Source organism: Macrobrachium rosenbergii, chromosome 59, assembly GCF_040412425.1.
Source record: "Macrobrachium rosenbergii isolate ZJJX-2024 chromosome 59, ASM4041242v1, whole genome shotgun sequence".
NCBI classification, from domain to species: Eukaryota; Metazoa; Arthropoda; class Malacostraca; order Decapoda; family Palaemonidae; genus Macrobrachium; species Macrobrachium rosenbergii.
This window is the reverse complement of record NC_089799.1, coordinates 6,818,591-6,832,707: the sequence shown is the minus strand read 5'-3', so window position 1 is coordinate 6,832,707 and position 14,117 is coordinate 6,818,591. Positions and strand designations below refer to the sequence as shown.

At 38.0% G+C, this 14,117-nt stretch overlaps 1 protein-coding gene across 2 annotated transcripts in view; it reads right to left on the bottom strand.

The window, feature by feature from the left end:
- The window catches only part of LOC136837477 (probable sodium/potassium/calcium exchanger CG1090), a 222,266-nt gene extending 210,926 nt beyond the window's left edge, over positions 1-11,340 (bottom strand). For both annotated transcript variants that reach the window (XM_067102267.1, XM_067102268.1), the window contains exon 1: positions 11,166-11,340. The gene's annotated coding sequence lies outside the window, so the exon portion shown is untranslated. The remainder of the gene's footprint in view (positions 1-11,165) is intronic.
- Between the last annotated feature and the right edge of the window lie 2,777 nt (positions 11,341-14,117).

Sequence of the window (14,117 nt, the reverse complement as noted above, 5' to 3'; positions counted from 1 at the left end):
TTGTGGTGGGAGAAACCGGTATTTTGTTGACACTCCCCTGCCTGTAACCTCATGTTTGTTTTTTATTTTTTTGTTTTTCTTGGGCAGTGTGCGTTGATATGTATAACGTACAGACATATACTCATATATATGTGTACTGTCTATGTGTGAATGTTTGTATGTAGATAAATTTGTATAATTATGTAAGTACTGATATATACACATTCAAGTTTATATATATATATATATATATATATATATATATATATATATATATATATATATATATATATATATACTGTATATATGTTTCTATGTATATCTGTAACATGTGTATGCATGTATACACATACATGCATACATACTACATACTATATATATATATATATATATATATATATATATATATATATATATATATATATATATATATATATATATATATATATATATATATATATATATATAATATATATATATACTGTACATATTTGCAGATGAAATTAGAAATTATTGGGAAGCCCAATATCTGGCCCTCATGGTAAGTTGTTCAATGTCTTAGTATATCATGAGAAACCTCTAGGTGAACAATATCAAATGAACAACACATGCAACAAATCTGAACAGAATAAGTTAAGAAACTCAAAATGAATGAATGAAAAAACAAATGATGGAAAGAATCCCTATTTAAATACTTTCTACTGTAGTTTTCAAACTGTGATTTTAAGAAAAATGGTATCAATCCATTAGACAGTATCTAGGAAACCAGAATAAAACCTGCTAACAGATGGAAATGTCCTGCAACACACTAAGGTAGAATGTTTAAAAATAAAAATAAATCCATGACGAGGATAAATACAAATCAAGTCAATTACTAGTTAATAAAATTGATGATTAAATTATTCACACAAAACACGTTCTATCTGTGAAATGGTGCTGAGTCACCTGACCCCTCAAATTCAAAGATTCTATTTGCGTTTGCAACAAAAACTTGAGCAATTGTCAACTGATTTCAACACAGTAAGCAAAATACAACGATGGAGCAGAATCATAAAGAGATAAACAGATACAAAAGCAAAGTAAATCGTGCCTCCAGAACAAAACCTGCTAACAGATGGAAATGTCCTGCAACACACTAAGGTAGAGTATGTTTCAAAATAAAAATAAATCCAAGACGAGGATAAGTACAAATCAAGTTAATTAATAGTTAATAAAATTGATGATTAAATAAGTTAGGCTGTCCACAAGGAGGTTGCTACAATAATGCATATTAAGTAGAACATTATATTCGGTTTTAGAGACAGATAATGGGTGTAAGGCATCTGACAAAGAAATCAATATAGAAAGTGGGGTTGCTGAGAAAGCAGCTCAAGTGATTATTTGATGAACTTGTCCAATTAAAGAAAAAAAGTGGAAATATGAAGCTGGGAAGAGCAGTGGAGGCAAATGAAGAACAAAGATTTTGACGGAATCGTAGAATAGAAAACAGGAATAACTGTAGAGGAAAAACACGAGGGTGTGATTCTTGACAAAAAAAAAAAAATACAGTTCAAAGGACTACTGGTGAGAGAAGAAAAAAATGAAAAAAAAAATGACAGTTCAAAGGATTACTGATGAGAAAAGTTTGTTCTAAGACAAAGATGGAAAAAAGTATGTTGAAATAAAGAGAAGGGTTCTGGTGTGATTTAAGTTATTTGTAAAAAAAATCTGTAGAAAAGAGAGCTGGAAAGAGCTGTGGAGGCAATGCAGTGGTCATTTGTCAAAGAATAAAAAGCAAGGAATACTGCCAAAAGATTTTAGCGGGTCATTTGAAAAAGATGACGAAGCAAAAGATACAAAAAAAGCTCTTTCGTAAATCCTGTCACACAGAAGCGAATGCAAAGCAAAGCTGAAACATCTGAGTAGGGCAGGTCCCTTGCAAAGATTTTACAGCAGGTGAAGCCCGTAAAGGTAATATGAAAGGCGAGGTTCTTTGATATACATAACGCAGGTAGAACAGAAAAGAGGAAAGAAAAAGCCCAAAGATCAACAAAAAAAAAGGGAAAGTCATCTGACAGAAATGATGACGCAAAACACAGAGAAAGGATGTGGAGGCAAGTCAGGCTAATAACGAGTCTTCTAACAAAGATATCGAGAGGTACGTAAAGTACAGGCTTCGAGGCAGGCAAGTCATTTAAAAAAAAAAACAAGTAATCGATTAGTTAAATCAAGGTAACGAAGACACCAAAAACGCCTGACGAAGATGAAAGAACAGTGGACAAGACTGAAGGACAAATAAAACTGAAGGAAGCAGGATGTCAGTCCGAGGAAGGTAGGGATCTCTTGAGAAATGGAAGGATTTAAGAAATGGAAAGATATGGACAGCATACGGCCCTTGTTCAGAGTAGGAAAGGCGGACAGATTGCTGGGATAGAACGCCTCTAGTTGCAAAGACGGAAGTATCCTAATGAAAGAGAAAAATGAATTGCACTAAATATGTTATTATTATCATCAATGTTATTCGTAACGTACTTTGATGCTAGCAGCAAATAAAGGCAAAACAGTCAAGAGAAAGCAGAACTATAATAAAAACACTGACAACATTAATAAACAAGTAAAAAATGCGTCGAAGTTTCTTCGGCGTAATCGAGTTTTCTGTACATCGTATAATCAAGGCCACCGAAAATAAATCTATCTTCCGGGGGTCTCGGCATAATGCTGTATGAGGTGCGGCCCATGAAACTTTTTAAAAGTTTCGTGGGTGGTGGCCCTGGCCTATATCGTTGCCAGACGCACGATTATGGTTAACTTTAAACTTAAATAAAATAAAAAATACTGAGGCTAGAGGGCTGCAATTGGAGGGTGGATGATCAACATACCAATTTGCAGCCCTCTAGCCTCCGTAGTTTTTAAGATCTGAGGGCGGACAGAAAAAAGTGAGGACAGAATAAAGTGCGGCTGGACAGAGACAAAGCCGGCACAACAGTTTTCTTTTACAGAAAACTAAAAATGAATAAACAAGAAGCAAAGAAACAACCAAACGATCTAAAAACCTAGTGCACAGAACTATGGCACATTAAAGAGGCACTGCAACTCCTCTAAAACTCTCAAAGCATCGACGTTTGTTTCGCTACAGGGGAGAGATAACTTCAATCCTACAATAAAGGAAACAAAGGCTCCCTGGTACTAGGCATCGCAACAAAAGGGGGATCCAGGTACTCTGGGAAATGAAGAGCATAAGCTATGCTCAAGGGGGTCAGGTCTGCTGAGGATGAGAGCAGAGGGAGAGGTTTCCTTTCAATACTGAGGTTGTGGAAGATGTTTGAAATGGTAATGGGTTGATGATGGTCTGGTTTGTCCTGGTGTAGCCATAGCACCGTTTGGCGAATATCCCAAAAGCGCCAATGTTTTCCCCCATAGGTAAAGGTAACCAGAAATAGCTGTTATTAGCACAATTATTATTATTATTATTATTATTATTATTATTATTATTATTATTATTATTATTATTATTATTCAGAGGATGAACCCTATTCATATGGAACAAGCCCACAGGTGCCATTGACTTGAAATTCAAGCTTCCAAAAAATGTGGTGTTCATTCGAAAGAAGTAACAGAAGGTAATTGGAAATACAGAAAGAGGAGATAGGTTATTAGAAAAACAGATAAACTAACAAATTAATAAGCGAATAAACATGTAAGTAAAATATTAAAATACAGGTTGAGTTGTATTAGGGTAGCAATGCATCACATCTTCGCTTGAACTTATAAAGTTCCAATTGCACGACATGACATCAGTAGAACGATATTCAAGCAATGGAAAAGTTGTAGCACTCATATCTACATATTGGTAAATAAGAGAAACCTAATAAATAATAACGTAGTTTAAGCAGCAATAGAAGATGTATTTTTTGATTAACGCAGAGAACTAAACTTTGAGACAAAGTAACGCAATGCGCAGTCACATACTCCAAATCATTAAGTTTACATCGCCATCCATACACAGCGATTTATGGAATAGTTGAAATCAGCTCTCATGCCCTTTGTGTTCTAGATTGATTATCATTAAATTATTTATATTGCGATATTTTTTCTGTGTCTAGTTGTACTAGGGTAATCACCTTACAGAAATTGCTAAGTGTCTCGTGGGATACAAAGTATAATCACAGTAAGTGAGCTTCTTACCAATGAACATTTGTTCATATTGAAAAAGGATATACTAGAGAATAAGAAGAAAGGAATGATCACCTGACTTTTCTTCCCCTTTAATTCATACCCCTGAATTCTCTCTCTCTCTCTCTCTCTCTCTCTCTCTCTCTCTCTCTCTCTCTCTCTCTCTCTCTCTCTCTCTCTCTCCTTTTTTCGAGTCCCCAGATTCCTATATTTGTTTTATAACTGAGCGACGTGTTTTCATCACTCACGAGGAAACTTCCATTAATGCCATTTTATTCTCCGCCTGCTCCCTAATGATTAGACGTCGGCCCAGCTAATGTGTTCGATTCTAAAGGTTCCCTTTCAATTGCATCTCATTCTCCCGATTTCAACCTCTCTCATATTTCCCTCCCCTCCATAACTCCACCTAACCGGCTGTCTTGCACAGGATCTCACACTCTCCCTGGGATTTCTGCCCCCAATTCCTACTCCCCAATCCCCACTACCCAACATCCTCCCCGACCGTCTTGAAAACATCCCCTAACCGCCGAGTCTTGCTTCTTTTACTTATTCGATTACCCCTTCTTGTCTGTTCATTCCTCGATACTTTCTTCAGAGATATTCAAACAGCTTTTCCTCTTCCCCTCCAACCCGAGTCTCCATAACCGCAGGTCATGGCTGGTCTTAAGCAGAACTTCATTCACGACTTTCTGTTTAAGGTTCCTCTTACGCTACTCCATGAACATCACTCGTTTTCGCAGACGATCTCGTTTCCTTCGTAATATCTACTTCCGTTTCACTCGTGTCTCTAGATATTCAAATCTGGTTACCCGTTTTAGTCACTTGACGGGATCCGTCAAGATGTTTTTGGTCTCCCTAGAGTGTCACTGGAAAGTCCTTGTAAATACCTCATTATTGCTTGTTAAATGATGATCATGCAGGTGTGATTAGAATTTCGTAAACAGATGGAAGTTAGACAGGTGCCACGTCTTATGATCGTAGGGCACAAGGCAACTAGTCAGAGTTTGACCATTCAGTCACTGGAACATGTATAGCGTGGTCAGGGGAACCGTTCAGAGCAAAAACACATCCACTTGCAGCTTTCCTTTTTGTTTCATCTTGATAAACATTCTATTGTGAATAATCCCCATTAATACTTTTATTCTTTTTCCAAATAGTCGATCAAAGTAACACCCCAGAATTCTTAAAAAAAAAAACAGAGATTATCACCTACCCAACAAATGCCACTTACAAATGGGTAAAAAATGTCCTGTGAGTTTCCCCCTCCGGTCATTATTAGTTTTGGTACCCACCTTGTAAACAGTTTGCTCAACTCCGAGAGTCAAAATAGTGCTCTAATGCCAGTGGTTCCAGGTCTATGTTTTTGGATGTCTTCACAGTGGGTCATCTGCTCTTCTTCACGGTGGTATGGGGAAATGAGGTCTCACCATTCAGTTGAACAAGCCTTCAAGGGGGTCATACCCCACTTTTGCAGATCCGCACTCCAGGGCACAGAGTGGATTGGCCGTACGACCATTATCGAAGTTAAATCAAGTTATATTCAGGGTTTGCTGTATTCTCTTTCTTCCAGATATAACCTTGAAATAATGGTTTCAGTTTTTGTTAAGGCTATACTGTCATAATAAGAAGTTTTTCTTAAGCATTTAAAAACATATTAACATGAATATGAATCGACCAACATTTGAGCAATTTTAAATGCGCTCTCTAGCTTATAATAATAATAATAATAATAATAATAATAATAATAATAATAATAATAATAATAATAATCCCACAGCAGTGTGATAAACTTACGCGAAAGGTTTATCACCAGCAGGTCGAGGGCATTTAGCCCATATCTCGCACGGAATTTAACGCCTCATCAATACCAAAACAATGAAGAGGGTTATAAATCTATCCCGTCAGAGGCTTCAGTGGCCCCATTCTTTCCTAGCTGACCTGATTTATCCTGCCACTGAGGGCGATGGAATCTCCTTCAGATCACTCGTTCGACAATTCAGCCCTCCTAGTTATACCTCTGCTATTGCTGGTCTTAAGTGGGCACCAACTTGAACAGAAAAAATGGGAAACCTTATTCCTTTCTTCTTTCTACCCTGTTTCATGTCCGCTCTTTTGCTCCGTGACTTCATTTCTTTCGTCTTCCTCTCTTCCAGTTAGGCGAACTGGATATACTGAGTTCCACTTGACATAAAGTAAGCAATTCCTCTCTCAGAGGGCCAAGGACCCTATGGCCAATCACTTAGCGAGAGGAAAAATGAGCTAATTCCATTGCGAGCGAAGTTCTTTTACGCTGCCTCTCAGATCTCGTTGAGTTGTGTTATTGAGTTGTTATGACAGAGGAAGGGAATTTATTTTGGGGGTGTCCCTGTTTCTTTGTTTGACGTAGAATTCTTCCCCCTTCTTTCAGCCACGATGAAAATTATCGTTATGCTTTCGATAAAAAAAAATTGCTTACCATGAAATGGCTGATGCCGTGTACTTTCCCAGTGTAAGGTTTTTACTTTCGGTTCCTTTTTTTTAAAGAACAATACGAAGTTTTATATGAAGTAAGCAGCAGTAATGACGTCAAAGGAACTATTCTCATTTAGGGTATTTAGAGAGAGAATGTGATATTTCACTAGTGATTCATCATTTGAACTTTATCCTTGACGTCATAACTGGGAACATAAAAGACAGTTTTCCCTTTGCATATGTGTGACCACTGCCAAAGAATGACAGTCTAGTAATGGTCGACTTTCACAAACAGTTTATTACACCTGCAGCCAAATACAAAGACAAGCAAAATATAAAGCTTATTAGTTACACTTCTCACAGTAGATAATGGTCCAGACGTATTAGTTTCATTTCTGTAGAAACGGTGTTTAAATATCTGTTCAAGCCTAGCCCGAGACAGATCTGTGGAGGACATCCGAATAACTTCGTCATGAGTTTGTCTTGCATGCATAATGAATGTACAGTTTCCTCATCAAGCAAATCACGCACAGCCAGATTCACTGGCCAAAGAAAACAAGTAATAAATGCGCCTAAGTTTCTTCGGCGCAATCGAGTTTTCTGTACAGCCGCTACAGCGCATAATCAAGGCCACCGAAAATAGATCTATCTTTCGGGGGTCTCGGTATAATGCTGTATGAGCTGCCGCCCATGAAACTTTAACCACGACCCGGTGGTGGCCTATCCAATATCGTTGCCAGAAGCACGATTATGGCTAAATTTAACCTTAAATGAAATAAAGACTACTGGGGCTAGAGGGTTGCAATTTGGTATGTTTGATGATTTGAGGGTGGATGATCAACATGCCAATTTGCAGCCCTCTAGCCTCAGTAGTTTTTCAGATCTGAGGGCGGACAGAAAAAAGTGCGGACAGACAGACAAAGCCGGCGCAATAGTTTTCTTTTCAGAAAACTAAAAGGGAATTAAATTGAGAGAATTTCAACAAATAAACTTGAGTGATTGTCAAGAAACAGTTTATCAAAGTGTCTTGGGGCGCCCATAATAGTGGATAAGTATTGATTACCAGGTTTCACTCTTGGAAGAGGTCCAACAATCTAAAATTATCTTCGACAACTTTTTTCTTCACGTGGTGATTCACGAGGCAAAAGTACAAACTGAAGGGACCTTTTCGTTAGGAGCTGGAATATTTTGTTGGCGAGGCTATCTATCATTTTCTGCTCCAGGTTTTAGACAGGTGCATTCATTTCGTCACAGTTGCTTCAAGTCATCAACAATGGTGTCATATCACAGTTTTCACAAAATGGAATTATCTGTTTTTTCTAGTCAGTCCTTGTCTTTAATATTGTTTCACCTCAGAAATCCATGAATATTGAATCATATTTTTGATTCGCATCATGTTCACTAGTGGGCAGCGCTTCTTAAGCAAGCAATATGAACAAATAAGTCAAGATTCTTTCTTTTTGTGGTTGAGAGACGACCCCCTTATTCTGTTAAACGCTTCTAAAAGTTTCCGGAATGACTAAATATGCTTTCAACAAATATTTGTCTTTATTATCATTCCCTGTATATTCTTTATAGATAGAGAGAGTGATCGTCTATGCAGTGGGGCTATCATGTTTCTTATAATTACCAAAATAGTCGTTGATGGCACTCATCTCTAAATGTACATAAATACATGAGTCATTACTTAACCTACAGACCCTTCTTCTTAGGCATTCTAACACTCCGGCAGCCAATATACATAAAAGTGTTCAAAATAAAATTCAGACTTCCTTTCTCTTTCTTCTTCTACTTTTCTTTAGTATCACTACTTCCTTTTTTTGTCTTCAGACCCATGTCCCCCTCTCAGATTCTCCAAGGAATTGTTGACTCTATTCGGTTCTCTCTGTCTGTTTACCCATACAGATCTCCCTGATTAAAAAACGGGTCGTCTTCATGCTCAAAGAAGTCTTTAAAACAAACCTAGTCTTTGCGAGGCTAAGCAAGACGTGGAATTAAAGGCGCATTTTCTACTCCTTCGAGTAGCAATGAGGGCAGACTTGAGAATAAGTCTCAAGTTCCAGATCTAAGACTTGAAAAGCCTTCTTAGGACTGAAAGGGCTTGGGAAGCTCGAGAGAGAGAGAGAGAGAGAGAGAGAGAGAGAGAGAGAGAGAGAGAGAGAGAGAGAGAGAGAGACATCAGTGTTACTTCTCCGAGCTCCTTTTGATGAAATCCTAGGTAAGGGTTGAGAGCAGACGCCTGAAAACCTTTTAATTAACACAAATTTACGAAGACAGAGGGTTTTTTTTCCAGCCTTTTGCCAAAGAGAAGTCCCAGCATTTTCGTCAACTTATCCTAAGTATGTTCTTCGTCTGAGTCTGGGTAAGGACTGCCTCCATTTTTCTTTACTATGTTTACTCTCTCTTATCTTTTCATAAGATCATTGCAAGACTTATAAACTGAATTTGATTTAAGACTTTCTTTCCTTCGTGCGGCTAAGAGGTGTTTGCTGTAAATCATTCGTTAACAAGAATTGCGTTTGTTATCACAATCATTTATTCTAGTTTAAGATTCTCTCATGGCATTCTCGCTCACTTACTTAAAGTGATTTGGTTGATGTTAGTAACCCTTTAACTGATGTCTATCACTGATACGAATTATAACTTTTCCTCTCTTAGGCTGTGGCAATGTTTTATTATAATTTCCCTCTTGAGTCTTCCTCCTACAACGTTTTGAACGTAAGATTATGTTGCAAATCCCTTCCGAGTTAGGAGTGAGATAATTTCAGGAATATTCCTAATAACAATTGCAGTCTCTAGTAATCTGTCAAAATTTTGTAATTTACGGAAAGTCCCCAAAAAGCTCGTTAGGTTTCAAGTGTTTTGCGTGAGTATTCCAAGTGAAACCACTAGGTTATCAACCAGTAACAGCTGCCTCCGTCTTGTTATAATTATGACTGTTGGTGGCTCTTAATATCTGTTGATATCTGTTCATTTTCAAGCCATATTTCCTACTGAAAATGGAGGGGCAATGACCAATTATCACTGTACATTTTCCGAAAAATAATGGCGGATCTGAATTTCCCAAATTGTTAACGGGTCTGACACTAAACAACTTTGATTAGGATGGAGGTCACCTATATCCCTGTACAACAATAATGGTATTGAAATAGCTGGTTACCCTGAGCCAGATTATTTCCCAAAATAAAAAAAAAAGTAGAACGCAAACCAAAACTGTAAGTGAATCTGGCTTTCATTTTCAATATGGATAAAACAACTTCCACATTTGTTACGGTAAAGAGTAAAAAAAAAAAAATTATAATCTCTACGGGAACTACCAGACTATTTCAAAACTCGACGGCTCGTCTTTACTCCGCACTGTCATTTAACATTTTTTTATTTTTTTAAATACCATATAGCTATTCTGCTTGCGCAATGATTACCCTTTTTCGATGTTCAGTTTTGTATCATTATTTTTTACTTGGACTGCTTCTCTTAAATTTTATTTATTGCATCTGTGATAACACAGTGTTTTACTCGTGTGAACATAAATTATTTTATTCTAAGAAAAAAAAAAAAAAGATCGATTCGTTACTAAAAAAAAGACCGATCTGAAAATATCGACTATTAATTGAAATTGTTATAAAGATATATTTCATATGAAAGTCGCTATAGCAAGACTTCTATTTGAAATATTTCCATAAACGTTAATTAATTGGTATATTTTTTTTCTTTTCTTTAAGCTTTGTGTGTGTGTGTGTGTTTCTTTAACCTTGCTCATGTCTTTGTGTAGCCAATCTTAAAGCAATTTCTAGATGTCGATTTAAAATGGACCTTTCGATTTTCCAGTCTTCGAAAAACAATCATGACAAAATATCTAACAGCCTAACATATGCATCAAAATTAAGGCATTATCTCCATTTCCCAACCCGAAATGTTCTGAATTGCCCGGATAATAAGAGATATTACGAGGGCAGCGCCGCACTGCAAATCAAAATAGTGTTGAAAGCCATATGGAAAAACAAAAACGGTTCTCATTGATCCCGGTGGCGACTGTCGTACAGAATTTCCAGTTGCGATTCCAGGACGCCGCCGATAATGAAAGAGGTTGGGTGGGGGGAGAGGGGGAGGTCCTGTCACAAGTGTTTTTAAAAGCCCGTTTGACCGTCGGTCTCCTTCTAACGAGAGATAAAGAGAAATATGCATTTAATAAAGAAAGCCATCGGGGAGCATCGCGCCGCAGTACAAACATAAACATCTTCTATGAGAAATTGGAAAGTAGAATGCAGAGGGACAAAGGCGCAGATCGCGACCTGCACTGGCCTCTTGTTTCGTAAATGGAAGTACACTTCATCGCCAAGGAATTCTTTTAGCAGCAGTAATTGTCGAATTATCGCCGGGCCGAGAGCCACCTCAGCATTCCATCTGGCGTCGGCGTCTCATGGCCGCGCGCTCATTCTCTAGTTCCGCGTTACGACAGAAATGAGTGTTCCAGCGTATTTCTGAATGGAACGAGAGAGGAAATGAGGGAGGGGGGCTGAGGTAGGAGAGGTGTAGATGAAGCATCAGGTGGGCGTGGCAGAGAGGTGTGTCTCTCAACGTACCTGTTGTTGGTGGGTGGATACGTGTGTTGAAGGTGGAGGGGGAGGGGGTGGGGCGCTTTGATCCAGGTGAGCACGAGAAGAAGAAGCACGCGAGGCCGCACAACTCTCTTCGGGATTGGAGCCGCGGACCAGCACTTTCCTCACCGACTACACGCATACTGACTCGGTCGCTCGATCGATCACCTGGCCCATGGCACGGCGCATGCGTACAAATACTCGTCTACTCTATGGTGACGAAGCAAAAAGAACCTGGATCACCACCAGACGCTACTGCAAGATCGTTTATCGAGGTGGTTTCTGCGCTTCGTGTGAAAACGTCGTCCCTTCGGGAGGAAGGTTATTTAAATTCATGCTCTGCTTCCCTGGTCGGGGATCGCGCTCAGCCTCCGAAGAAGATGCACGCAGCAGCTGGACCGAGTGGAAGCGACTCATCTCAGTCCCTGGATAACCCAGCAGCGCTCGGGACTTTGTCATCCCTCTTATCTTTTCCACTACTCTCTCTATCCACAAGCGACCGGGGAACTGGAAGCTCATCTCTCTCTCTCTCTCTCTCTCTCTCTCTCTCTCTCTCTCTCTCTCTTCCAGGTCCTGATAAAGCTGTTTCGCCCAACCGGCACTGCTGCTCTGACGTGGGGCTCATGAAATGAGGGGAGCGCTGCTGGTCCTCCTCTAGAGGATGGATGCTGGAGTCAAAGTTTGGCTTCATCTTTTGGCCCCTCTTTTCCTTGGAACAAAGATGATGTGAGTGGACTGAGATGCTGCAGACAATGGTTGTTATTGAGTGATTATTATTGTGTTTTTTATGCAATTTAACCTTTCGTATTAAGGAAACTGCTCTAATTATTACGACGCATAAAACCATGAGTTCCTAAATAAAGGCAGCTTAACTTCATAGGATTTCTAATGATTTAAAAAGGGATATAAATCAAATTTGGCGAAGAGCTGTCAAGCGAATGAATTATAAGCATTAAACTGTTCCGTTGGCATCCAGGTCCGTCGCACAGATCAATCACACCAACACACATACACACACAAACACATACACAAACACATACACAAACACACACACACACACACACGCACATACACACACATCTTGGGGTAAATAACTTTTAAAGATATATCACCAAAGATAAATGGCTACGCTTTTTCAGCATGTTTAAAAAAAATTGTGGGGTTAAGGGCTAAACACTACTGTATTATACAGCGGGATTATGACCACTTTAGAATAAATTCCTTTGCGGTTCATACTCTTCTCTAGGGAATAAGAATATGATACTATTAGCGTTTGATGGGTTTTGTTTGTATTTTAATTTTTGCCTCTTGATTAGATAATTCACACACTTAAACACACGTACATATGTATATGTAAGATATAGCAATATATATATATATATATATATATATATATATATATATATATATATATATATATATATATATATATATATATATATATATATATATATATATATATATATATATATATATATATATATATATATATATATATATATATATATATATATATATATATATATATATATATATATATATATATATATATATATATATATATATATTAATATATATTAATGAGCCATGGACCCTAACAAAGGGCGGATTAAAAGTCATTCATACAATTACACGGAATGCTGGCTCATCAACAATGCGTCGAGCTCCACAACTCACATTGCACCCAATAATCCTTATCTTGCAAGCACTCGTACAGTCCCTTGATAATGAGGCTCTTCCTTACTAATACCTCTTCCACGTCACCTGTCCAACCCTAAGTCTCTCCCTTCTGAAGGAAAAGGAATGGGTTTGGTTAACATTCAAGTCCCATTAGGGGAAATAATGTCTACTCCTTTTTAAGGAAAAAAGAACGCAGCTTCACTGCATGATAAAAGATTGTCTCTCTAAGAAATAAAGGCTTTAATGAGTAATAAAATCCTATTCGGCAATAATTAGTGGCCTCTAAGGAATAATGACAGCTTTGGTAGGTAATTACGTCATTTTAGGAAGCCTGTCCGATTTGATTGGCTTTAGCGGAAAATATTATTCTCCTTTTTTTTTTTAGGGAATGTACCGCCATTAATGGGAAACGATGTTCCATTAGGTGACAGCCTTTCCCCTTTAAGGAAAAAAACGTAGATTTAATGGACGATAATGCGCTGCTTATGAACAATCTCCCTCGCTGGAAGGGGATCTCGACTCTCACAAATAATAATATCCCTTAGTTGAAAGCCTCACCCCTTTTAGTCAGAGCGATGACTTTTATGTATGGCAATACCCTTAGTTGGTTAACATCTCTCTAAGTCATAACGTCTTCCCTTTAAAAGGTAATTGTTTCTTTATGCTGATACTGATAGTATCCCGACATTCTCCCTCTTGTAGGCGTGAAAATACCCTCACTGGCTAATGACACCCAATCCAGGTTCTAGTCCATTCTTTCTTCCAGGATATACAAAGGGTACATTAAATGATAATGTCCTTCTAGTTGATATCTCCCCTTTAAACGGCAGAATGGCCTAATGGATAACGATGTATGCTAGCTAACAGGCTTACCTCTTTAAGAGGAAATCACAGCTTCAGCGGATAATAATGTCCCGGGAAGTGATAGCCACTTTTACCTAAAATGAGAAATAATGGCTTTCTATATAATGGTGTTCCCTTGGGCGAAAGCTCTCGCCAACAAGGAGAGGTAATTGATTGAATGGATAAACTCGATCTTAGTCGATGGAAATTGCCTAAATTTATAGAGAATTGCTCAAATTTGTGCTTTCAAGGTACGATAAGTTTGCCCTATCAAGTAAGAGGAAATGACAGTCCTAACAGAAGGCCCATGTATAAGTAGATATAAATTTCAACAAAGCATAATAATTTTAGGAAGAACTAATGACTTTAATGGATAGTCCACTTGCATCGCGAAAGACTTTCTCGTTTAAGGAG